Source organism: Manis pentadactyla, chromosome 9 (assembly GCF_030020395.1).
Source record: "Manis pentadactyla isolate mManPen7 chromosome 9, mManPen7.hap1, whole genome shotgun sequence".
NCBI classification, from domain to species: domain Eukaryota; kingdom Metazoa; phylum Chordata; class Mammalia; order Pholidota; family Manidae; genus Manis; species Manis pentadactyla.
The window spans coordinates 16931915-16958477 of record NC_080027.1 but is presented as its reverse complement, the minus strand read 5'-3'; the positions used below and the strand labels follow the sequence as shown (position 1 = coordinate 16958477).

Sequence of the window (26563 nt, the reverse complement as noted above, 5' to 3'; positions counted from 1 at the left end):
GTTTGCCTTAAGCTGTCTAGTATAAAATCATTCCTTTGAGCAGGAACTGGACTTTGACTCTTTCTGTCAAAAGCTCCATGCTTAGCTTTTGTTCTCTGACCAATGTCCACCACAAGGCTTGGCCTAATTATAAACTAGGTATTTTCCTAATATTCTAGAGTCTGGAGTCTGGGAGGAGATACTCACCTTTCATTGGACCCATGTGGACTGCAAGCCATTGCAGATTCACTTGGATCCTTTGCTAAGCACTGAGGACCCCAGGGGTCTGTCTCAAGAGACTTCTGTCCTCAGAGGATCCTCTGGGCTGGCATACTGACCATTTCTAGATTCACTATCTTGCTGATAAGGGGCACTGTGCTGAAACACTTCTCAAACTGTACCTGATTCCAATCTGATCAACTCTTGGACTGAGCTTATGTTCTATCCTGCCTCTTCCTTTGTACCAAGTAACATCAGGCTTTACTTATCCTATCTCTGTAGCCTGGAACTTACCTTTGAAGTTCCCCTGACATTCAGACTTGAAATTATCATCAAATAATAATATTCATAACCAATCTATCTGCAGTACATTCATGTTCCCCTGAGATGACACGTCTGCTTGGGAAGCATAGAGCAAGAAGATTAAATGCAGTGTTCCTAAGAGTTAAAATTACATCAGGATTATTCCATTGGTACATCTTCCCTGGGGATTATCTTGTAGTAAGGTGTTGATGAGTTCAATGATGAGGTCAGTTGGGGAAAAGAAAAGTTGTTTTCATTTGATTTACCTTAAAACTATGTTTAAAAAGAAAGTTTCCACATACAGCATTCTTCTTTTTTTTTTCTTGCCGTATTTCATAATATCTGCTGCTCTCTTTGCTTCTGGGAAATTAATTCCTCCTAATATTACTCCATATTTCTGATATTCCTTCTTAGTCTACTTTGCCCGCTTCTCCTCCTTCCTGAACTTCTACTCAAGTTGGGTCTAGGTCTAGGTCCTCTTTTCTACTTAAACTTTTTTTTAAGTGATCCAATTTAGTTGTTTGGCTTTAAATATAAAGAACAGACTGATTAACTCTTACATGTGTAGTTTCCAGCCTAACCTCATCCCCAAACTCTGGACTTTTATATCTACTGTTTACCAGACATCATTATTTGGTTCACTAATAAGTATCCTACATTTAACATAAAGAACATAAAAGTTTAGTCTACAGGCACACACCTGATCATCTACATGTGCTCTCTTACAACACTAAACTATGTTTTCTACCTTTATCTTGTATCTACCTACCACTTCAGCATTTTATTAAAAATAATAATAATAAAGAGAGAAATGTGGTATCCACATATAAATCAAGTATAAAAACCAAATGAGTATTCATATTTGAACTGACTGTTTATAGTTCATAATGCATGAGCAAAACCGAAAGTTTCTGTGATGACTGCCCTTGTACTGTTCACTATGTAACTTATTCATTATGTAAGAATTTGTTCTACATGTAAAAACTTGTTTGTTATGCCTCAGAAGATTGGAGACTGACAAAAATTAGGCTTGGGGTGGAATAATGATTGTGCATTGAGCATTGACTCCCCTATACAGAATTTTATTGTCGTTAACAACCATTTGATCAATAAATATGAGAGATGCCCTCACAAAAAAAAAAAAAAAAAGGACAGACTTCCAATGGTAAAATAAATTAGTAACCGGGATGTAATGTATAGCATAAGGAATATAGTCAAGATATTGTAACAGCCTGGTAGGGTGATAGCTGGAACCTAGAATTATGTATATAAATGTTCTACCACTGTGTTGTACACTTGAAACTCATGTAATGTAATACTGTGTGTCAACTACCCTTCAATAAAAAATAATTATTAAAAAAAAAAAAAAAAAAAAAAAAAAAGAACATAAAAGTTCTAAAACAGGACTTTCTACCCACCATCTACTCAGTGTTATATATTTAACCATTCAAATCCTGATAGTAGTCTCTCAATAATATTTATTGAAATTAATGAATACTACTAATGCTTTGTTCAGTTTCATCCAATTTCATGTAAAACATCTGAAGACATGGTTTTCTTTTAGTGTCCCTTAGGGAAAAAAGAGACCATCTAGAGCTTCTTTCTTCTTTCTTTTTTTAAAATTTTTTTTATTAAGGTATGATTGCTATACACTCTTATGAAGGTTTCACATGAAAAAATAATGTGGTTATTACATTCACCCACATTATCAAGTCCCCACCCATACCCCAATGCAGTCACTGTCCATCAGCGCAGCAAGTTGCCAGAGATCCACTATGTCCCTTCTCTGTGATACACTGCTCTCCCCGTGACCCCCCACACCATGTGTACTAAACATAATACCCCTCAGTCTCCTTCTCCCTCCCTCCCCACCCACCCTCCCACACCCCTACCCTTTGGTAACCACTAGTTCATTCTTGGAGTCTCTGAGTCTGCTGCCATTTTGTTCCTTCAGTTTTGCTTCATTGTTATACTCCACCAATGAGGGAAATCATTTGGCATTTGTCTTTCTCCGCCTGGCTTATTTCACTGAGCATAATGTCCTCTAGCTCCATCCATGTTGTTGCAAATGGTAGGATTTGTTTCTTTCTTATGGCTGAATATTATTCCATTGTGTATATGTACCACATCTTCTTTATCCATTCATCTACTGATGGACACTTAGGTTGCTTCCATTTCTTGGCTATTGTAAAAAGTGTAGAGCTTCTTTCTTTTTAATGTCATTCATGAAATCATAGAATTAGAAGGGATTTTAGAAGTCATCTAGTGGTTATCATCTTGGATCCCCATATCTCTAAGTGCCTTACAGATTTTTACAGGAGTTTTCAAGGTAATTTTTTTTTGCAACCCTAGCTTCTTTTCCTTTTGACATTGTTTTTGCTAGTGGCCATGGTCCTGAGTGAATCAATGCGGATTTTTTCTTTATTAAAGTATCATTGATATACAATTTTGTGTTGGTTTCAAATATACAACACAGTGGTTCAACAGTTACCCATATTATTAAATCCTCACCCCCACTGGTGAGGTTACTCTCTATCAATGTAGTAAAATGTTACAGAATCACTGTCAAAGTAATTTTAGTATTTCAAAAGTCCTAACACATGCCATACATTTTCCTGAGATAATTTTATGCATTTTTATTATTGTTATTATTATTATTATTACTTGCTTATTAATTTTTTATTTGCTTACACAAATTGTAATTTCCAAAACATTGAGGTTGGAAGCAATACATATGGGAATGGTTAAAAGAGTCACTGATTGGATGTGTGCCCTTGGGTAAGCTAATTAACCTTTCTAAGCCTTGGTGACCTTATCTGTAGAATGGGAATGATAGTGCTGTTTTTCTCTCATAGAGTAGTCGTAGAGATTGAATGAGATAGTGCATGTGCAGCATTTATCATGTTAACTAGTCCTTTATTAGCTTTAAAATTATTACTATGGGATTCATGGAGAAAACACTGTAAAATTCATATGGTGCAGAGAATGTTGAGGGCTAGACATTCACCCCAATATTTTATTTTTCAGTTTCACTGAGGTGCAACTGACAACCTCATAGAGTTATTTATTCATTTACTTTTGGTTAGAATGCTTGACATCCACTTGCTGAGAAAATTCCAAGTATAGAACACATAATTATTAGCTATAGACACCATGTTGTACACTAGGTCTCTGGAATTTCTTCATCTTATAACGAAGCTTATATCCTTTAGCCAACATCTCCCCATTTCCCCCACCCCCTGACCCTCTATTTTCTGTTTCTATGAGTTCAACTGTTTTTCATTCCATATAATTGAACTTTGATGGAGAGAAGGAGGGGTAGAAGTAAGGAGCTGAGAGAGCCTGATTCTAGGGCCGCAAGTCTTTCTGTGGTAGATCCAGCCTTCTGACTATCTCCCTGCCTCCTCTTTTCCCTTCCTTGGTCTGGCATCTGCATCATAACTGCATAACCTTGTTGCAACACCAGGGCCATTGTAACACTCTCTTTCTTAAAACCTCTAGTGGTTTCCTATGTGGTGGTGACACTTATAATGGAATCCTAACTTCTGACTGTGGCCCTCAAGGTTCTGCATGATTTGCAGCTTCCTTTCTGACTTCCTTTCTCTCCTCTGTCCCCGTTGTCTGCTCCTCGCCATCCCTCCAGCTGTATTGTGCTTCCTGTTTTTCACTAAACCCCTGCCTCAGGACACTTGCACGGGCCGATTCTTGTCCCCACAGTGCTCTTTCCATACTTTATTTTTGTTCTTAAACACATTCTGGCAGCCTTGTAAAATTGTTTTTACTTTTCATTACTATAGGAACACTTAACATGAGATCTACCCCCTTAACATGTTTTTAAGTTCACAATACAGTATTGGTAATGTAGACATGATGTTGAGTGGCAGATCTCTAGAAGGTAATCATTCTGCACTTGCTCTTTTTGTTTCTGCTTCTCAGGACTATTCACGGGTTATTTTCCCAGAGAAGACTTCCTTGACTCCTTTAGCTTAAGTTGCCCACCCCCAACCTTTATTACTCAGCTTTATTTTCCATGTAGCACTTATCATTACCTAAACAATATTATTTATTTTTTTCTTATTTATTGTCTGTTCTTTCTCACTAGAATGTAAGCTTCATCAGGCCAAGAACCTTTTCTGTCCTGTACAATCCCTACATTAGTACCAGGAACACAGAGTAAGTGCTCAATAAACAAATGTCAAATGAATGAATTCAATGGGCATTCAAGTGAAGGAAAGACATATTGTGGTTAATGCCAGCATCTGTCACAGAGGGGAAATTTCAGGAGACTCCAGCAGTCCTGGCTCTCAGACCCCCAAATGATGTATCAGGTTTCTAAGCTTCGAGGGAAATAAATGCTTAAGGAGCCCTCTGCTAACTTAGCCTCCTGGTGATTTTCAACTAGCCTGAGTTAAGTTTTGGCTTTTGTTGAGGAAAAGCCTCTAGGAAGGTGGATTTCTTCCTTTTTATTAAAAACAAGTTGACTTTTAAAAAATCTAGGAGATTAAACAAATGTACAAAAAAGTTACAAAAAAACAGGCCAAGGTACTCATTTCTCTTAACATATCTCTTTATAACTATTGCTGGTTTTATGGCTTTGGTCTGGTTACAAAGATGTGTCCTGCTGGCTTGGTTGTGGTGGGTAGGGCTTAGCGTGCTTTGCTTACTTCTGAACTGACATTCCGCTATTTACACTTCTGTATTTCACTCCGGTCTCCTGGATTCTTAATGAAGCCCTTTTAATCCATTGAATTCACACAGCATATTATTTTATTATTCTTTAACAATTGGACATTTTTGTTCCCCATGGGCTGTGTGATGTACTTCTTTCTTTAAGAAGAAACAATACTGCTAGAAACAGCTTTATATGAATGCTTTTTTCATCCCTTTGACTTGCTTCTTTAGAATGAGTTCCCAATATTAAGTGCCTGAATGTATTTTTAAGATTCTCATCTAGTAGATGATGTGTTAACTCCTATAGATGGAATATAGCAAATTATTATTTTCTCCAAAGCTGTATATATAAAGCTTAAAAAGACAAAGGTGTAAATGTGGGGCTATGCTGATGGCAAGTCAACACGGAGTAGTAGGTAAGTGTATACATTCTGCAGACTTTGGGCAAGGGTTGGAATCTGTGCTCCAGTTTCCTCATCTGTAAAATGAAGACAATAATAGCACCTACCTCACAAGTTTATTATGAGGAGTAAATGAGTTAATTGGCATAAAGTGCCTAAAACAGTACCAGACGCCCGCTGAACATTAATTATCATTATTTGTAACGCATAGGACATCAGCAGTCATGCATATATATAACGCCTTACTGGTATTTTAGCCTTAATTCTTTCTTCCAGTTTTCCCTGCTGTGACTTAGGATACTTGGCTTTTGCTGAGCGGTCTTAACTTACAAAAAAAAATGGAGTCGTGTTTATTATATGCAAATCATATGGAGTGTGTGTGTAAAGGCAAAAATAGAATAGAATTCAAAATAGAATCTGCCCTCAAAGGAGCTAAAGGTGTATTGTGTAACTGGGGAGGCAGGCATATACACAAATGACTCAAAAGCGAACAATGTAGAGTGAAGAGGGTGTGTTGATGGGGTACCGAGGGTGGAAGGACCAGTTTCAAGCTTCTGTCTCAGCACTTTGCTAAGAGGCATAAGGATGTTTCTGGCTCTGGTGGCCCTGGTGGGACTGTTCAGGGACTGCTCTGCAGTAGGCATTCAGGGAAAGTAGGCTTTGTTCACTTCCTTTCCTGGGGTGATTGATGAGAAGTTCTCTGAATGAAGGTCTACCCATACATTCACACAATGACACTCTTCTTACTGAAAATACAGTGCTCAATTGTGACTAGACAAAAACTTTTCTTAGGAAAAGATTCTGTATAAATTGTTTACTTTGCCTCTAAGATTTACAAAGTATGGTCCTCCATATTTTGAGGACAACTGCTTACCACTTCTTTTATATTATGTCGTACTTAATTAAAATTATGAGTACTGATGTTCATTAAAGAATATTGGAAAAGAGTAAACAGGAAACAAATCTTTCAGTCTCATCACTCAAAAACTGAATTCTTCTTACAATGTGGAGATTGTAATTTTTAAAATCTCATTTTCTGTTTAGTATATATGACAAACATTTTCACATTATCACATTTTCTCTATATAACATAATTTTAAACAGTTGCATAGCATTTCATCATCTGAATCTGGCATTCTGTATTAGGCTGTCTTCATTATTCCCTGTTGAAATGTGCTGTGCTTTTTATCTTGTGTATAAAGGTTTTTGTTGTTGTTATGTTTTAGATTAATTTCTAATTTTAGACACCTGAAATGTAGTAACTAAACTTAAGGTCAAGTGCTAATTTCTTATTTGGAAAATTTCCAACCTACACAAATTAAGAGGACAGTATAATGCATGCTTATGTATGCATTACCTAGCTTGGAAAATTGTCATTATTTCCACAGAATATGAGCTTTTAAAAAATACAACTTTCCCAGAGTGTTGAACTTTTCCTCTTCCCACCTGTGAGCTTGGTAATGCTCGTCTCACCACAACTTTGCCAGCACTGAGGATCATTAGTAAAACCAAACCAAAAGAAAACATGATATTAGTACTTGGCTCACTTGTTAAAAAAAAAATAATGGTGGCAAGCAGTTTTAATTTTTGCCCCACCCAACTAATTTAGCAGAACAGGTGTTCTTGGCAAGGCCTGGCCTCTCTGAGTATACCCCCAAGGAGACCAGTGCAAAGACCCCTCTGTAGGCTGCTGCCTTTGGCTTTTGTCACAAAATTGAAAGGCAATCCACAACCAGGACAATATTTGAATGCACATGCAAGTCTACCTTGCAGCAAATTAGAACTCAATAAAATTTAAGGATCTTGTGCATAAAAAGTGAAGGTATATTTGGAGGCATGGTGGGTGGAGCCTGTTCTTTGAGTGGTTTCCTGAGTCTATACCCCCAGTAAGTTGTGCTAGTTTCACTTACTAAAATATTTTGTGAACCAGGCCATAAATACTGTATGTGGTACCACATGAATAAGAGGTTCTTTACTTTTTCTTTCTTCAGTTTAATTGAGGTGTAATTGACAAAATTGAGGCTCCTTTACATGTTAAGCTTAGGGTCAAAGTGGAATCATCTGATTTAAATAGTGTTTAAGGTAAATTAATCTCAAAGTATAAACTGGGTGGGTGGGAGGTGAGCCACATATGAGGGGATGAAAGCCCCTTCTCAATGGATGCTGTGAAACTGTGAATGGGGAGGCTATAGGAAAGAAGGTGAGGTAAGAGTAGTGTTAATATTTGGTAAAAAAAAAAAGGAAAACAAAACAAAAAATTAGATTATTGACATTTTCATTAAAAAAATGATACTAAACAGCCTATGTCATATTTAGGACATATGTATACTTATCATTGTCATTCAGGTTGCCAAGTTTAGCAAAATGTAAACGTCCCAAATAGTGCATGGGACATACTTATACTAAGAAGTTATTTGTTGTTTGTCCAAAATTCAAACTAAAAAAAAAAAAAGATACTAAAATTCTGGGCTTGGGGAATGGAGAAGGTGGTAGTGTGAGCTATTTAACTTACTTGGGCTGCCAGTTTCCACGTTTGTAACAGGTAAAGGAAACACCTGTACTGCCTACCTTCTTGGCTCAATGTGAGAATCATGTGCTCTTTGTATAAATATGCATTTTTAAAATGTTCACGTGGTAATTGGATAATCATGGTAATGAAGAGGCATGGGAATGACCAGGAGTGTTTGCTTTAAAAAATAAAAGAATGAAACTTGAGGGAAGAATGAAAATAGGAAAATAGGAAACCCTACTGAGAACCCATTGCATGCCTGGCATCGGGACTGGCACTTTCAGACGGGATTGCATCCTATTTCCACCTCAAGTCCGAGGTGGGTGCTAGGATCTTCCCATGTTCCAGATGAGAATGCTGACACCCGTAACTGCTCCAAGGTCACGCCGGTAGGAGATTAAACAGCGGGGACACAAGATAATGTCACCCAGACTCCAGAGGGTAAGTACGCAGTAAACTTCAGACTGTGCTTCTAACACAGCTGAACCTGTTCCAGGCACAAGGACACAGGAGAATCACTCTGCCCATGGCTTCTTTCCTTGAACCAAGTCTAATGGAACAAGAAAACCAGATGGAGGCTGTTCTTCCACTCCCACCCCTTCTCAACAGACCCGCGGTGGCCTCCCTCTTATGTGTGACCTTCTTGCTGTTGCACCTGGAAGCCCCGCTGGGCCCGTCACGTGGGCTCGCAGTCCGGCCAGATCCCTCCCTCCGCACCCCGGTGTACTTCCTGCCTTTCACACGGGCCGTGCTGGAGATTGGCTCCTCCACCAACACTGCTCCCGGGCTCTGGCTGGCGTCCTGTCCGTGGGGAGGATGCCCCTCTCCCTCCCTGCCTGTGGGGCCCAGAAGTTCTTCATCCTTCTCGGAGGGGCTGACGGCATTTTACTTGCTGCATTTCACACGGCTACACAGGTACGCGGCCATCTGTCATCCACTGCATTACGACCTCATCATGAGTTGGCAGCTCTATGGGCAGATGACTTTAGGTTCTTTGGGGCCGGGATTCCTGCTGTCACTGCCTTTGACCATCCTGATCTGCCACCTTCTGTTCTGTGGCCACCACGAAATCTACCACTTCTTCTGTGACATGCCTGCAGTTACGCGTGTGGCCTGTGCAGACGCCCGCATGCACAAGGCAGCTCTCTGTGCCGTCTGTGCGGCCCCCGAGGTTGTCCCCTTCCTCCTCACCTGCCTCTCCTAGGGCTGCGCTGTGGCGAGCATCCTGAAGCTGGACTCGGGTGAGCGACAGCGCCGGGCCCCCTTCCCCTGCCCCTCCCACCTCGCCGTGGTCCCCGGGCAGTATGGCTGCTGCACCCTGACCTACCCTCACCTCAGCTCCAGCTACCCCCTAGAAGAGGGCCGGGGATCATCTACACCTTCTTCTCCCCAGTACTAAGCCCCTTGATCTACAGCATAAGGAATCAAGAGGTGATGGATGCAGTATGGAGGCTGATGGCAACAATGCGCAGGTTCAGGAAACCAGAAATATTCCTTCCTAGAAAAAATACTCCCCAAACCAGGGGTAGGGGGCGTGATCTGAAGGGAAGAAAGATCAAAAGAAGAAAAGGAAGGAGTGGAGCGATGGCTGTCTCCATGGCTCATTAGCAATTAATTCACCCAGTTTTTATTAGATTCCAGTAATAGATTAATTTCCCCAGACCCCTGTCTCATCCTAGTACTTAGAACAGGACTGGACAGGAATGTAGTGAAGAAAAGCATGAACGGATGGGGTGACGACAGCAGTTGATTTGTGGGTGCTTTCCTGCTACCTGCTTTAAGGGCCTGTATCCCTACTGGCATACAGACCAGCGGATTCACAAAAGCAAATGTCCTTAGGCCGCTCTCTGTCATTTAAAGCCTGTGCAAGTCCCACCGCCTTAATAAAATCTGGCTGCCCATGCTGACAGTGATCTTTTTCTTTTCACTGAATTGTACTTGTTTTTATACAACTGAGTTGCATATATTTTGGGATTGCCTCTATAATGTCTAAAAGGCCCGAGGGAGAGAAGAAATGGTTTATTCTTTCTTTGTATTTCCTGGCGTAGTGCTGGGCACTTAGATTTAGGATCCAGACACAAACTTGAATGCTAGTCTTTCCTTTATGTAAAAAAGATAATAACCAGAGCCTTCTTACCTCAAGGGATTGGCATGTCAGTCAAATGAGATACTGGATATGTAAAAATATAAAAACAAATTGCAGAGTAAGACACGATATCTATTTATATCTATCTATCTATCTATCTATCTATCTATCTATCTATCTATCTATCTATCTATCTTTCATCTATCTGTCAATCATCTATTTGAAGTCTTCAGTCACTTGCCATTGAATAGCTTTTACTAAGCTGTAAGTCCCACCTTCCTGATGGTCATGCCAGGCCTTCCCAAGGTCATAGAGTCAGCTGCTTTTCCTCATGGGAGATTGGCTCCTGTGATCCCTGCAGGAGAACCCCAAAACCCTAACAGGAAATGGACAAAGCCATTAGGAGACTGGTGGAGAGAACCACATGGAGGATTGACAGTAGGGCAAGGTATTTCCAGGGTAGCTTCCTCAACAAGAGAAAAAGAATCCCATTCTCTTCTTGATGTGGCAAATTCAATATATGATAAAAGCCACACTATTCCATATCTGATTGTGCCACACGCAGGAAAGAGGGGGAAATGGGGAAAACAATATGGAAGACCGATGGAACGAGTTCTCTGGGACCTTGGCCAGGTAGCAAGATTAAGAAGTGCAGAATGTACAAGTATTTTTCTTGCATGGAGATTCAATGAGTATTTTATTGATAGCAATGGCATGTATTGGAATTAACAAATTGCTTCCCAATTTTTAATTTAGTCTATGCCCAAAATGTTTCCACAGAAGATGTGAAGCAGCTTAAAAACACATCAAATACAACAGTTACAAACATTTGGTCAAGAAGACTGAAGAAAAAAATTTAGGCAGGATTATGAACAGCTCAGTAGTAAGACTGCTCTGCAGAAATGCACCATGTGCTCCTCTGAAGTTTATGCAGTGGTCACCTACATGTCTGAGCTTCCTGGTGGCCAAGGGAAAGAATAAAGTACAATTAAATGTGAGAATTTCAGAGTTAGTATAATAATACATATGGATAATTAACAGTACTTTAGTTTAAATCTCAGATATAAAAGAACCTTTCCCCATAGCTTTTCAGATGTGATTTGGTGTATTTACCAAGTCACCAGCAACCATAATAATAACACTAGCTATCATTTATTAAACACCAAAGTATGTGCTAGACATTGTTTTAGGTGCTTAGTACATGTTAACTCACTTGTTCCCACATACCTTATGAGGTAGGTGTCATTATTATCCCCATTTTACACATAAAGAACCGAGGCTCAGAGGGGTTAAGTAATTTTCCCAAGATCACACAGCTAAATGCTGGCACAGTTTCCCTCTAGAGCCTGTGACCTTAACCTCTATAACATACACTAAATATAAAATGAATTTTCTTGAGCCAATTCTCGCTGGTAGCTGATGGTGTGACATTGATGTATAAGAACTTAAAACAGTTCTGAAAGAGAGGGTCACAGTCAGTAAAAGGATATAGATCTCTGATTTTCTAACTTGATTTTAGGGACTAAAACTAAGCCATTAGAGCCTGACCGGCCAGCATGTCGTTCAAGAAGTGATCCACAAGCACTACTTTACTCAACCAGGGTCTTGATAGGGCCTGGAGAAAACCAGCTGTGGTTATGGTTTCTATCTTGCTTATAGTTTCTAGCCAAGAGTTGGAATACACATATTCTGCAATAATAATGAGTCAAGAAGTTGTGCTTACTGTACAAGATTTGGACATGACTGGCTTTTTTCTTTCGTTACACACCCACCAGTATGCTCTGATTTCATAGTGACATTCCACAGGAATCAGATTTGAACAGTATGAAATAATGTCACTATTCGAATTTAATTTTATTTGCTCACTGGTCTGAGCCTGCTGGACCCTGGTGGCATTAGCTATGTGAAGGAAGTGGCTTATTTGCACTGAATGTGTCCCTTCAAAATTCCCGTGTTGAAATCTGATCCTCAATGTGATGGTATTAGGAGGTGGTACCTTGGGAGGAGCTTAGGTCAGGAGGGTGGAGCGCTCATGAATGGAATTAGGGCTCTTATAACAGAAGCCCCACAGAGCTCCCTAGTCGCCATGTGAGGATGCAGCTAGAAGCCTGTGACTGGAAGAGGACTCTCACCAGACATCCCACCATGCTGGTGCTCTGGTCTCAGACTTCCAGCCTCCAGAATCGTGAAAAATAAATTTCTGTTGTTTAGAAGCCACCTGATATATGGCACTTTGTTATAACAACAGCCGGAACTAACCAAGCCATGGCCCTACTGCCTGACTAATTTATAGAGAGTAGTTATTTAAGAAAACCTTTTCCTTTTTAACTGAAAATATCAGGCAGGCTGTAACTCAGCTTTAGATGGGCCCCTGTTGATATCCAAGGCCTCTTCTTGCTATTCTCTCACATTGAATGGAAGAGGGTGGGGTATGAGATCCGAAGTCTTGGTTTAAAATCCCAGATCAGCCACTGATCTTGGATGAGTCCGTTCACTTCTGTGAATTGTGATTTCCTCATCTGTAGAGCTGACATATTAAACACTACACACCATATGCAGTAAGGTATTACAAGATTAAAATGAAATATAAATGTAACAATTATATCTGTAATTATTAATTACATTATATTTGCAATTATTGCTTTGTAATTATAAATGTGGTATAAAACTGTAAATATTAAATTATCACACAAATTATACAGTCAGCATCACCATCCTCACCACCTGCTTTCTGTTTATCGCTCTCTTATGTCTTCATTATGGCTGCCATCCTGAGGATCCGCTCCACAGAGGGGAGGCACAAGGCCTTCTGCACCTGCTCCTCCCACCCGACTGTGGTCCTTCTACAGGTGAGGAAGCCTCATCTACCTGTGCCCCAGCTCCAGCTTCTCTCCAGAGATGGGCCAGGTAATGTCTGTGGTTTACACATTCATCACCCCTGTGCTGAACCCCTTGATCCACAGCATGAAGAATAAATTGCTTAAGGATGCTTTAGAAAAAGGTCACAAGGTTCTTACTGCTCAGAACATACTGACTTTTTCTGTGCATTACTGATCAAATACATGGAAGAGAGCATTAGATGAACCGTACAGAACACTAGAAGCTAAGGGGGGAAATCACCTAAGTGTCAGGAGTTTTTTCAGTTTTTTTGCTCTTCCTTTATTGGCTGTGTGCCCATTTTCTGGCTGTAAAGGCACAGTGTCTTCATCTGTAAAATTAACCTGCCTGGCTGAAAGATCATCAAGTGAGATTGTGGATAGAAAAGTACTACGTGAATTGCAGCATCTGATCTCAGACGACCTAGGTCTTATTTTGATTCTATTGCTCCCCAAAGCAAAAGTCATTTCTTGCTCTTCTAAAATTTTTACATTGTAGATGACTGCAAGCTAAGAGGCAAGTGTGCCAAATTCCAATAGTGCAAAGATCTTACAATTCTCAAATGCTGCTGAAAAGAAGAGTTGCCATAGGAGGTCGTATCATCTTCTCTTCTAGAATAAATAAGTATTTCTTAAAGTTTGGCCTGCTTGAAAAGGCTGACTTCCCAGATGGCCTGGAAAACAATGCCATGGCGAATTAAAGGTAGGAAAAATATATACTTTGCTCTCCTCTTGGAGATTCACGTGCACATTGCCTGGGATATTCTATAGCAGAGTGATCTTTTCAGGGTTGGGGCTTCCCAAAATAATTGATAATGAGAACTCTTTCTTTCTTTCTTTTCTACCCAGTTAACTTAACCTGATGAAGATAATTTTCCAGGAACACTCTTAGGGAAATGATTGTGTAAATGACCAACAGCAAATATTGAGGTACCAGATAGACTTCTCCCTCAGCTCTAAATGAAATGAATCTGTTGTAACAGAAATGAGGATGTGAGAAAATAAAATACATAAGCAAACTGAAACTGCAGCCCATTAGACTTGTGTCCTCCTTCTTGTTGCTGACACAAACCCTTTAACATGTATTTTAAGATTTGATAGGTAAGTTTGACCTAGAGACTGAGAAACTTCAAGAAAGAATAGTAAAACCAATGATCTAATGATTTTTGTGTAATGAAACTCAGAACTTTCCACTCATGATCTTTGTTCTTAGCAAGGAAAATGATCTTTGGGGCCAACAGCATTTGCAGGAGTGTCTCTGCTTGCATTTCCTGGAGAGGTGAGATATAGGTCAAGATAAAGGTCAAGACCTCATCTGTCAACAGCAGTATTTGCTGGCCCCCTCACCGCATAGAAACACAGCACATTTGCCAACTATGTCCACTGTGGTTTGTGGTTGCGTTTGGGAGAACTGGGTTGAATGTAGGGATCCCCAAGTCCTATGTTCTTTCCTTGAGAAGAGGCAGCAGGAAGGATTAGCAGTATGTAGATGTGTGCCCCCCTCAGTGCTGGGCAGTTTCTCAGTGATTCAGCTCCACAGTTCCCAAGATATTGAGAAGAGGATGCCACCTGGGCTTCACTCAGCCTCAGGGAAGGGTTTGGCCGCCAGCCTCTCTAGGCAGAAGGTGTGGAGGGTAAAGGGAGGATCAGGCCGATGGAGTTGTATGGTCTAGGCCCTGGGGAATGGACCAGTGAACCCTACTGACCTTGAGATTTCCTGGTCCTGAGAGGGGCTTCCTGGTGCAGAGTTACAAATGAATTGGAACATTAGTTTAATCTCTGGGAGCTAATCAAGTGACAGTACGCCAAATACACTAACAACAAACAAGTCTTCAAACTTACTGCTGAGGGTCAGAGTAGAATAAATCTCTTTCCCTGAAATGCGACCCGTTTCAGAGGCCACCTGAGAGGGGAGAAAGAGTCGTCTGTCTTTCTTGTAGGAGGAGTACATGCTTTGCGGGTACACCCAGAAAACAGTGTTATCTTCTCTGTTTTCAAGTTACACACCCAACACCTAGTTGATAGCAGATGCTCAAATTGTACTTGTCAAAAGAGCGGATGCAGAAACAGGCCTTTTAATTACACCTTGTGAGGGAAGAAGGTAGAAGAGCGTGAGAAGGTCTCTACGGGAAAGGAAGGGCTCTCTGCGAGAACCTTCACCAGGTCTTTGGAAGCAGCACTGGTACCACAAAAGAGGCTCATGGAAGAAGGTGCAGCATTACCACGGGTTTATATTTCCTGGGTAAAAAGAGGCCTGGAGTTTCCTGATCCAGCCTTCAAGCAGCAAGGAATCATGCAGCAAAGGCAGAATAAGACAGGGGAAGAGAGTATTTAACGACAACCAAGCTCACAGTATTGTCATTTTTATACCATTGAGAAGAACCCAGAGGGGGAGCAAACTTGGGAATGGAGAGTAGAGAGATTTCTCGTTCATTTGATGACAACACAAAGTCAAGAATAATTTTTTATTTGTAGATTTATTTATTATGCTTTGAATTCTCCTAAAAATAGAGTGCCTTATGATACAACCCTAGGTCCAATGAGATCAAAACCAACTTGCACAGTATAAAAGGCAAAAGGTAAGTATAAACAGAGATACTGGAGGTGAGGAATGATAAGCAATTGAATATAAAACTTAGTTTTGGGTTTCCTAGCAGCTAAGGCAAAAAAGGAAACATGAATTAGGTAGCTTTCAAGGTCGAGTGGGCTGACATACAAGTGTGTGTTCATTAAGAGAGAGACGTGTGTGTCTGGATGAGGGTGTGGGGAATGTGTTGAAAACTCAGGTGAGTCTTTATCTCAGGAATGTTGAACGTCCCCTGTACAATCCATGTGACTGTTTATTGCAGTGGAATTCACTGGAGCTTTTAAGTGCTCCGAGACATTCCACACAAAGAGCCTTGTATTTTGAAACCAATTTGAAAACTGACTCACGTTCTAAAGAAAATTTCGAGGGATGTGGAGGGTATTATGCTTGAGGGATGTGGCTTCCAGGAGCTATTGTCTAATGTCCACTTAGAGCTTTGGGAAACATGTTCATTAAATTTGTAGGCAATGGTGAGAAGAAATTGATTGTTTGTTGGAGTTAAGAATTAGAATTCTGTAAAAGACCTCAATGGGCTAGAATGATGAACTAAATTTAAAGGATTGGCCTTAAGAAGAGAGGGGAGAGAAAGAAGAAAAACAGGAAATGAGAGAGAAGGAAGGATGGAAAGAAGGAAGGAAAGGAAATGTAAGTACACAACAACGAACTCAGCCCCGTGTCTAGAAATGAACACACGTATAAATAAATACCTGGATTTAGCACAGTGTGGGGTTGCCTCATTGGAGAGTGAGTAGATTGTGCACTGTATCTGGATATTAATCCTGGTTCCAACAGTGACTGGTTATATAATTTGGGGTGTGTTGTGTAACTTCAGTTTCCTTGGCTGTCAAATGGGAATTTTAAAAGTCAATAGGATTTTTATAATTTAAAAAACAAACAAATACCTATTCTTTACAGAAAATTTGAAGAGTGGAGAAAAGCATGAAGAAAACAGTGATCTCCCATTTCTCTCAAAAACACCAGTAAGAGCCCATTGTTTCCTTTTAGACTGGTGACATAATGGGTATCACATTTTGCATACAATTTTGTCTCTGTTTTCATTTAACCTTGTATCATAAGCACTTTCTCACTTTATTAAACATAATTATAATTATTTTAATGGCAATATAGTAGTTCATCATATGAATATACCTCAGGTGACTGGAATGTCACCTTTGTTGAGCATTTGTTTTGTTTCCTTATAAAAATTATTTTTAGAGTATACTGTACACATCTTTATGCCTTTGGCTCCTATTCCAAATTATTTCATATAACATCTTATGTCTCTTCTTGAAATAGCTTATTTTCTCTCCAAAAAGGATATGCCCTCTTCATACCAGAGTACTAAAACGAAGATTATTATTTCTACTTCAAAAGCACTGAATATTTGTCACTGGGGTTGATAGAGCCTCAGTCAATCTCAGCATTCCTGTCAGTGCAGAATTATGTAGTGCCCGGCACTGGGCTGGGTCCTGGGTGTTAGAAGAATGGACCCCAGCCAGTCCCTGCCCTTGGGGAGCTTAGAGTCCCTGGAGGGGGCAGAAATACACAAGTGAAAATGGAGACAAACACTCCAGGAGGGGTACAGACGATTATAGGCGAAAGTTCTCCTTCTTCTTGTACCAGACTTGCCCCCGTAGTGTTTACATCATGGGGTAGGGGGTGTGCTGCGCATCTTCACTTCCTCTCACAGAGAGAGAGAGGCACGCAGGTGTGTGCTCCTAATGCTGCTCCCAGAAAAGGAATGAAAGTTTCCTGGAAACTCCAAAAGACAATTTTCCTACCACAATGCCACCCATCTTCCCACTTTTCTACCCGCATAAGGCTGTGTGAAACACACGACAGTGCAGAAGCTGATGCACTCAGGAAAGGAAAGAGAAAGTTTATTGCACAGCTTGGAGGGAGTCAGACTTTGAAAGGACTGGCTTACCAGACAGAGAACGTAACATGTATTGAAAGGATAAAACAGTAAATCACCAGCATTACTAATGTTATGGTGGAAAACAACCTCCTCTCATGATTATCGTATTTACAAGGTCATGACAAATCTTCAGACAATCGCCCAGCAAAAATGAGTGAAAATACATTCTTTTGGGGGTCTAAAACCAGTCTCAGTGATTCTGTTAGTTTTTTGTTTAACCAGGGTACAAAGTGGCCTCTCCAACCCTTACTGTGGCATGTGAAGTGCTTAATCATGGGAAGCAAGCCAAGCATCAGATTTTGTTTCTACAGTAGATGTGGTGGTGGTGGGTGGTGGTGGTGGTGGTGTGTGTGCGTGTGTGTAGTCAGGACATGTTGTTTTGGATGCCATGTAAACCTGCCCTGAAATTCTTTCCTGGTAATCATAGGCAGTGGTAAGAAAACTGGATAAAGAGATTCCAAAATAAATTAAAATATAAGATGCTTTTCCTTTATGCATTCAACAATTGCCTATCAAAACCTCCTCTTAATTAGTCATCATGGACAAGACTTGGTATTTAATGTCAGGACCATTGACAGAGGTGAGGGCAGAATCGAGGGCATGTGAAAGGGAGGTGAGGTACTCCAGGGCTAGCGGTGGTGGGAAGGAGTTTCCTTCTTCAGGCCTGAAGAGATGAGGTGAAGGAACAGTGTTCCTGGAGCCCAGCAAAACCTAGAGCCATGGAAGACGGCCACCCAGCCAGAGCTGTGTCATAGAACCGGGTTGGGAGAGGGACAAGGGGGTGGTGGCCTGTGTATGGGAGGATAAACACTCTCCCTCTCTTCATGCTCTTCTTCCTTCTCCTGCAAGTACCTCTCATTGGCCAAACCAACCACAAACCACAGGGTGAGGGAGCCTGGCTGATGCGGCCCTTAGGGACCAGCCTCCTACGGGGCAGGGCAGGGTGGGGAGTGGGTTTGTGGGGCAGACTCAGACTATCCAACAAAACCTTGTCTTTGCAAGTCACCAAGAGGAAGACCAGCCTCTGAAAGTGCTGGAAAGGAACTGTCCAGAGAAGTGGGAAGAGAGCCTGGGTAGAACAACATCATAGAGGCCAGAGGCGAGGAATTTCAAGGAGTAGGAAGTTGACAATAGTTGCAAATGCCTGTCAAGTCAAAAGTAGCTATTGGATTCGGTGATACGGAAGTCCTGGTGACCTTGGTCTCAGGGAGCAAGATGGAAGCCAGATGGTTTGTGTTGAAGAATAGGCAATGGTTGAATGGGAAGGTGACAGGGAGGCTTTAGAGGATGATATAAGATTGAGGGAAGTTGTTGTGGAGGAGGAGTAGAGGCAGATATCAGAAATTGAGGTAATAATTTGTGGAGCAAGATTCTGGAGGAATCAGGAGGGGCTGAGACCATTAGCTTTGCAGAGGAGCAGGGACATTTCCACCGAGGCATATGGGGATGTGTTATGGATATAGGGATAGGCGAGGAATGTTATAGGGTTTGTGAGAATGGTGATAAGTTGCCTCCCAGTAGCTTCTGGCATTTTTCTGTGAAGCTGGAAGTTGGATCATCTGTCAGTGGGGAGTGAGGTTGCAGAAGAGGACTTGAAGAGCCCAGGGAAATCTGCACTAGTCTTGGTGTTGACCAGAAGGAGGAGCTGACTTGGAGGACTGGGGACAGTGCTGGGGTTGATAAAGTCACTTTGTTGTGGCACCAGTCAGCAGAATTTTGTGATCTTCTGTAGTCATGTCCAGGTTGGCGTAGATATGTTGGATGTTAGAGAATGTAGCAGGGTTGAAAGAAGACCAAGGGGGCAAGGATTATGACAATATTGGCAAAAGGCTTATCTAAGAGATGAACCATAGGTCTTGGTTGGACGGGGCAGGGAGTAGAGCCCAGGGAGGCTTATTTGGGGGAACTGGAGACACCAATGGGGTCTTGAAAAGGTGGAAGAAGAGTAGTATTGATGATTATTGATTAAACTGTCATATACTTATGGAGAGTTTACTAGGGGCCAGACACACTTACTTTTCACAACAGTCTCAAGACTTGTGTCCTTTTGATATCTTTATAGATGAAGAAATTGAAGCAGAAAGCTTCAAAAAGTTGGTCATACTGCTGGTCAATGGCACACCAGGGGTTAGAGCCTAGATGGTATGACCCCAGAGGCTGTGCTCTTTACAGCCAGGCAAGGGACTAAGGGAGTAGAGGAATTCATGGTCTGGGAATGGTGTATTGTGGTTCAAGATTCAGTGCTGACTTGAACAGTTACTTGTACACCTATGTTCATAGCAGCATTATTCACAATAGCCAAAAGGTGGAAACAATCCAAGCATCCATGAACAGATGAATGGATAAACGATATGTGGTATATACACATCATGGAATATTACTTAGCCATAAAAAGAACGTAATTTTGATATATACTACTGCAAGGATGGACCTTGAAAACATGCTGAGTGAAATAAGCCAGATGCAAAAGGACAAATACTCTAAGATTCCACTTATATGAGTTACCTAGAATAGGCAAATTCATCAAGACAGAAAGCAGGAGCAAGGTTACTGGGACCTGGGAGGACATAATCAGGAGTTATTGTTAATGGGTGTAGAGCTTATATTGGGGATGAGAAAAAAGTTTTGGGGGTAGATGGAGGTGATGGTCACATAACATTGTGAATGTATTTAATGCCACTGAATTGTACACTTACACAGAGCTAAAATCACAAATTCCATGTCACATATATTTTACCACAGTTAAAAAAGAAAAGATTTCAGTGGTGAGCTACTTCTGGATGATTAGAACAAGAGAGCTGTTGCAGAAGTGAGTTGCTGAATTTAGACTGGAGGTAAAAACGGTTGGGGTCGAGGAGGTCACAAAGGGTGAGGCCATGAGCTGAGTGGGCCACCCAGCAAGAGCTCTGGGTCCTGACATTTGTATATTCCCTGGGGCAGCACTTGGGCCATTAGCAGGCCCGATGCATTGACTGCATGGAGGGTGCAAACCAAACAGGAGTGGTTCACTTCTACTTCCACCCCTTCTCCAAACTCTTGAGATGCAGATGTTGATTTTTGTGGCCTTCCTGAATATGTACCTGGTCAGCATCAGTGGCTGCATCTCCATTTCTCTCATCATCCAGGTCAGCCACTCTCTCCACACCCCCATTTACTTCTTACTGGCCTACTTCACAGCTCTGGAGATCTGCTACTCTGACTCTGGCCAGTGTCCTGTCCACAGAGAGAACCCTCATCTCCCTGCTGGGCTGTGGTACACAGATATTCTTTATCTTCTTGGGCAGCACTAACTGCATTTTGTTGGCCATCATGTCTTGTGACTGGTTTGTGGCTATCTGTCACCCTTTGCATTTCACCCTCACGATGAGCTGGCAGTTGTGTGTCCGACTGGCCTTGGAGTCTCTCTTGCTTGGGTTCATCTTGGCCATGCAGCTGACTGTGCTTATATTCCTGCTGCTCTTTTGCAGCAGCAAGGAAATCAGCCTGTTCTATGGCCATGTCCTCCCTGTCACGACTGGCCTGTGCAGGCACCTGGGTCCATGAGGCCACTCTGTCTGTGGTCAGCATCCCCATCCTCACCACCTGCTTTCTGTTTATAGCTCTCTCCTATGTCTTCATCGTGGCTGCCATCCTGAGGATCTGCTCCGCAGAGGGGAGGCACAAGGCCTTCTCCACCTGCTCCTCCCACCTGACTGTGGTCCCGCTCCGGTACAGATGTGGAAGCCTCATCTACCTGTGCCCCAGCTCCAGCTGCTCTCCAGAGATGGGCCAGGTAGTGTCTGTGGTTTACACATTCATTCTCTCTGTGCTGAACCCCTTGATCTGTAGCATGAGGAGCAGAGAGCTAAGGATGCTTTGAAGAGAGCAAGGATGAGGTTCCTTTGGTCCTGAACACCCTGGTTGTTCCTCGACAACAATGCTGGGTGGAGACAGATGGGTATACTGTTGGAAAGGGGAGGAGATGCGGGCCAAGAGTTCATGAGTTTTATACTGTTGCTTCTTCCTGGTCATACTAGTTTTGAAAAGTCCTCTTCATTTTCTTAGCCTCAGATTCCTCATCTCTAAAATAAGGATTAAAATGCCCATAAAATCTAAATTCTGGGAGTAGTTATAAGGCCCAAAAGGTGTATTAAGTGAAAACAATTAGTAACATTTAAAGGAAGATACAGTGGTGAAATGTCCTTATTACTACCCTCACCATCACCTGGGCAGTCTGTGTCTGACTTTGGACTTCTTTCCAGATGGAATCCTCAGGCTCTTAGCAGAACCTCAACCACCGCACATCTGGGCAGGGGCAGGGCCAGGAATAAGATGCAAATCAAACTGGGACCATCCCAACCCTCTCTCATGACTTGCGTGGTGTAAATGCTGAGTTTATGTCTTTTTGAATTGTTTATCTTTCATCCTAAATTATCTTCCAGGGATAGCGCTGGAGTTTAAATGTTTTGGTAGTTTCCCTTTTCTTACCTTTTTACCCAGAGTAATCTGCCTGCAGCTCAATCTCTGAGTCTTAGTCTGCCTCTAAATCCCTCTCCCCAGGCCCATTCATTCTCCCCATACTCTGTCCCTTTTCTCCCATTCTCTCGCCTTCACACACACACACACACACACACACACACACACACACACACACACACACACACACTCATGTATCTCATATTCTCCCTTTCTATCCATAGCTGCTATGGTATGAATAATGGTATGAATATTTGTGTCCCCATCAAATCCAACTGTTGAAATCCTAATGCCCAGTAGGATGGTACTAGGAGGTGGAGACTTGGGAGTCCCAAGGTCATGGGGGTGGAGCCCTCATAAGAGGGATTAGTGCCCTTATAAAGGAGACCCCACAGAGCTCCCTGGCCCCTTCTGCCAGGTGAGGATGAGGATACAACAAGAAGCCTGTGATCTGGAAAAGGGCCTTCATACAACTGTGCTGGTGCCCTGATCTCAGACTTCCAGCCTCTACAATTTTGAGGAATAAGTTTCTGTTGCTTATAAGCCACCCAGTCTGTGGTGGTGTGTTATAGCACCCTGAATGGGCTAACACACTTGCTAAGTATGCATTATATGGAAAAATTGCTTCTTTAATTGAGCTTCTTTGGGTAAAAGGAGGGTAATGGTTCAGATCTATGAAGACAAGCACTGACTGGACACAGTGGAGGTGGGGGAAGGACTCAGCATGGCTCTGAGTGGGAGGTGGTCATTTTCATGATCATCATTTGTCTCAAGGCAATGGCATCAGAACACAGATGGCTCACCATCTTTTTGTAGGTAGGGCAAGATCAGTCATTCCTCTACCCATTGATTAGTGACAGATTTGTTCATTCAACTAGTCAACAAGATAGTAAAAAACTACTTATTAAACACTACTATGTACTATGTACCCACCTGTGGTATGTCATACCAAACTAGCAATTCACTGCGTGTTTTCTCAGTGCCCGTAACATGTTAATGTGCCACCATGACTCTCGAAGATGAAGGGTGTATTTCGTTATGTTTTCCAAGCTCTGTCATCACCAACCTCTTTTATTCCTTGGAGTATGTTATGAATGTTTTATCCTCTTGAACCTACTTTGGAAACTGCTGCCTTATCTGATGCTGATTGAATATCCCGAGGGTTATTTTTTCATCAGTGATTGAAATATTCCAGGCACTTCAATTCCCTATGCTTTTTGAAAAAACAGTGTAGTCACCACAGGTTCATAGGCTTCTTTCCAAGTGATTGAATACAGAATTAATGATGACCATGTATTAACCCATTTATCATCACAAAAACCCATGATATGGGTATTACCTCTGCTTACAGGTAAGGAAACTGAGACACAGGGAGGTAAAATAATGTGTTCAAGGTCACCTCTAAAGGAAAGAGTTGGGATTTGACCTGGGCAGTGCTGTTTCAAAGCTTGGGCACAAAACCACTACCTCTCTCTGCGAGCTATCCCTGACCTATGAAAGCTTGGGTGAATCCCTTCATTATTCTCTACTTAAGTTTCATACTAAAATGGGGACAACAATATCTACTATCTCCCAGAGTTATTGTGAGATCTTGGGGAAAAAAGGAAAAATAAAAGGAAGACTGTAAAAGTACAAGAGAAGATCAATGTGGTTATTCAAACATCAGAATGGAGAAATACACTAGATGCCTTAATCTTAACCTTCTTGTTAACTGCAAAAAGTTTAAAGCCATGATTATTCAATTGCCTTTCACCTATATGCCTCTACATTTATCCTGTTAAACACATGACAGGTGTTTCAAAGGTGTTGTAATAAACAGACATGTTTTCTGCGGCTCAGAAGTAACAGGCTTCACTGTGTGAGGCTCCCCATTGGGTCTTCCCATGATCCTCAGCAGGCTCTTTAGAGTAGCACTGTGTGCTTTAGGGTTGCAGGGATTAAGGAGTTTTTATCAACATAAAAACAAATTAATAGGGTGCAAATTATTGATATTGTTAAATTATAAACATAGGTACATGGTGTATGGAGATTCATGTTAGGAAAACATCTGCACAGCATGATATAAAACACCTTTATAAATAAAACATTATTTTAAACACTCAACTTGGTAACATTGAGTTGATGCTTTAAGACACGTGGAGTTGCAATTGCATTAGTTTTCAGAGCTAGGATCCAGGATCTTCTTTCTTCCTTAGGGACTGGAGAGGAGGATCCCTAGTGAGTGTGTGTGTGTGCGTGTGTGCGTGTGTGTGTGTGTGTGTGTGTGTGACTAATCAATTAGTCTTTGATTTCTTTCTCCAAATATTTGCAGTGCACCTACTTCATGGTAGGCCTGGACGGTGAACAATTCTCAAGCAGTTCACGGTCTAGCCAGGGAGAGAGATGTATAAGCAACTAGGAATAAGATAGCACAGTGTGCTTTAAAAAGAGACCTGAATAAGTACTGCTGGGGGCGGTGGGCAGAGAGGCTAGGGAGACCACCTGAGTGAACTGGGGGCTTCAGTCTTGAAGGAGGAATAGGGATTTTCAGATGTAAAATGGAGCAAGGGCCTACTGGCAGAGGTGGGAGGGAAGTCCTGGGCACGTTTGGTTCAGAGAAGAGGCAGGTGCCTGGTGGGGCTGACGATGGGGTGTGTGTATCACAGGGAGTGACAGTACATGGGCTGGGGCCAGATTGGGCAAAGGGTTGAATGCTATTCTAAGAAGAGTGCAGACTCCCTACTCTTCGTAATGCAAAGCCACTGAGGAGTTTAAATCAGAAGAAAGAAAAATGGAGCTGTATAACAAGAGGATTCACTTAGTAAGTTTGGCAAACATTAACTGAGTGTCTAGCACATTTTGGCCCTGTGCTTGGGTCTGGGTCCACATCAGTGAGAGAAGAGACAAGGTTGCTGTCCTCACAGAGCTTACAGAAGGTGCAGGAGGCAGATGAGTGGCCAGGTAACTGCATAGTATGGGAGTGGATAGGATGAAGTCCACGGTGCCAGAGAGGAGTGCTTGAGGGACATGTAACTCTGTCCTGCAGGTTAGCATTTACTCTGAGGCCTGGACAGTGGGTCAGAGTTGTCTGAGTTGAATATAGGGAAAAGAGAGCTCTAAGAAGGTGAAGTAGTGTAACACTGGCATTAATTTGGGATTTGAACTGTGTACTAGACAGCCACTGGGGTGGCTCCTTGTCTTCATTCCCTTGTGTGGTGTCCGTGCCTTGAGTGTGGGCTGAGCCTCGTGACTCACTTTGAATGAATAACAGGGCAAAAGTCACATCTGAGATTAGGTTATGATACTTTAGCTTCCATCTCTTTCTCTCTCTCCTTATCTTTCACTATCTCACTTACCTGCTTGCTCTGAAGGAAGCCAGCTGCCATGTTGTGAGCTGCCCTAGAGAGAGGGAGAGACCCACATGGCAAGGAATTGAGGGCAGCCTTCAGCCAACAGCCCTTGAGTTGCTGAATCCTGCCAACAACCATGTGAGTGAGCTTGCAGATCCTTGCCCAGTCAAGCCGTGAGATGAGACCCACCGCAGCCCCAGCCAACAGCTTCACTGCAGTCTGTGAGAAACCTTGGACAGAGGCACCCGGTTCAGCTGCCCCTGGATTCCTGAATCACAGAAACCAGAGGATAATAAAGGTATGCTGTTTCAAGCACTAGGTTTTAGGGCAATTTGATATGCAGCAATAGAGAACTAATATAAATGGTACGGGGGAGAAAGCTACAAGTCAGGAAGTTTATTCTCCATCCTTCCTGCTGGGGTAATTGTAGTAGGGAATGAAAGGGATCTTCCCCTTCAATTCTCTTGCCTCCCTTATCTCTTTCTACTGAACACCACACCCTGGAGGAGATACTGCCTCAAGGTCCACTAGTCAGAAAGTGGTTTCACTTGTTCCATAGAAGGCCCTGGAGGTCAAGATGGGGTAAGGCTCAATTCATTTCTCCATTGGGAAAGAAAGAGGCTTAGGGGAGGAGAGAGAGGGACATGGAGCTCCCAAATCCCAGGATTATCTCTTTGGTTTGTTTGTAAAGGTGAAATTAAGTGTCAACTGATTGACTGATAGCCAAAATGCAGACACTTGTATTAATCTTGACAATATTTGTTTAACAGGGAGACAGCTGTACTAAGATGTAGTGGATGGGGCAGAGAGATCAAAACACATCAGGGACAAGGGGCTCCTACTAAGCCTGGAACCCTCATCCCTGTCCACCTGCATGGAGACCCTCCAGACTTCTTGGGCTCAAGAGCAGAGTCTTCCTCAATGCCCATGGCTCTCCTCACCCAGGTCCCTTGTCCTGCAGTCACTTGACTTAATTTTCAGTTTCCTGTATGCCAGTAGCAGGTGGAATCCAGACTTTTGCCTGCCAGGGAAGAGAAAATATTGATTATATTAATACAAAATGAACAAAACAGGGCTCACGCCTAATAAGAGTTTTAAAGAAGGCTTGAAGGCTTTTAAAACTACCTTCACATAGAATGCCATAATAAAAGAACTCTGCTGATACCCTTTCATGATTTTCTGGACTCCAGTCTCAATTAAGAAGTTTCTTAATGCTGTTTTCAATGTTTA

General features: G+C 42.0%; 2 pseudogenes; both read left to right on the top strand.

Moving 5' to 3' along the window:
- Positions 1–8635: 8635 nt before the first annotated feature.
- Positions 8636–9807, top strand: LOC118925060 (olfactory receptor 10V1-like; annotated as a pseudogene).
- A 10718-nt stretch (positions 9808–20525) lies between these two features.
- LOC118925100 (olfactory receptor 10V1-like) lies at positions 20526–22140 on the top strand (annotated as a pseudogene).
- The last annotated feature ends 4423 nt before the right edge of the window (positions 22141–26563 follow it).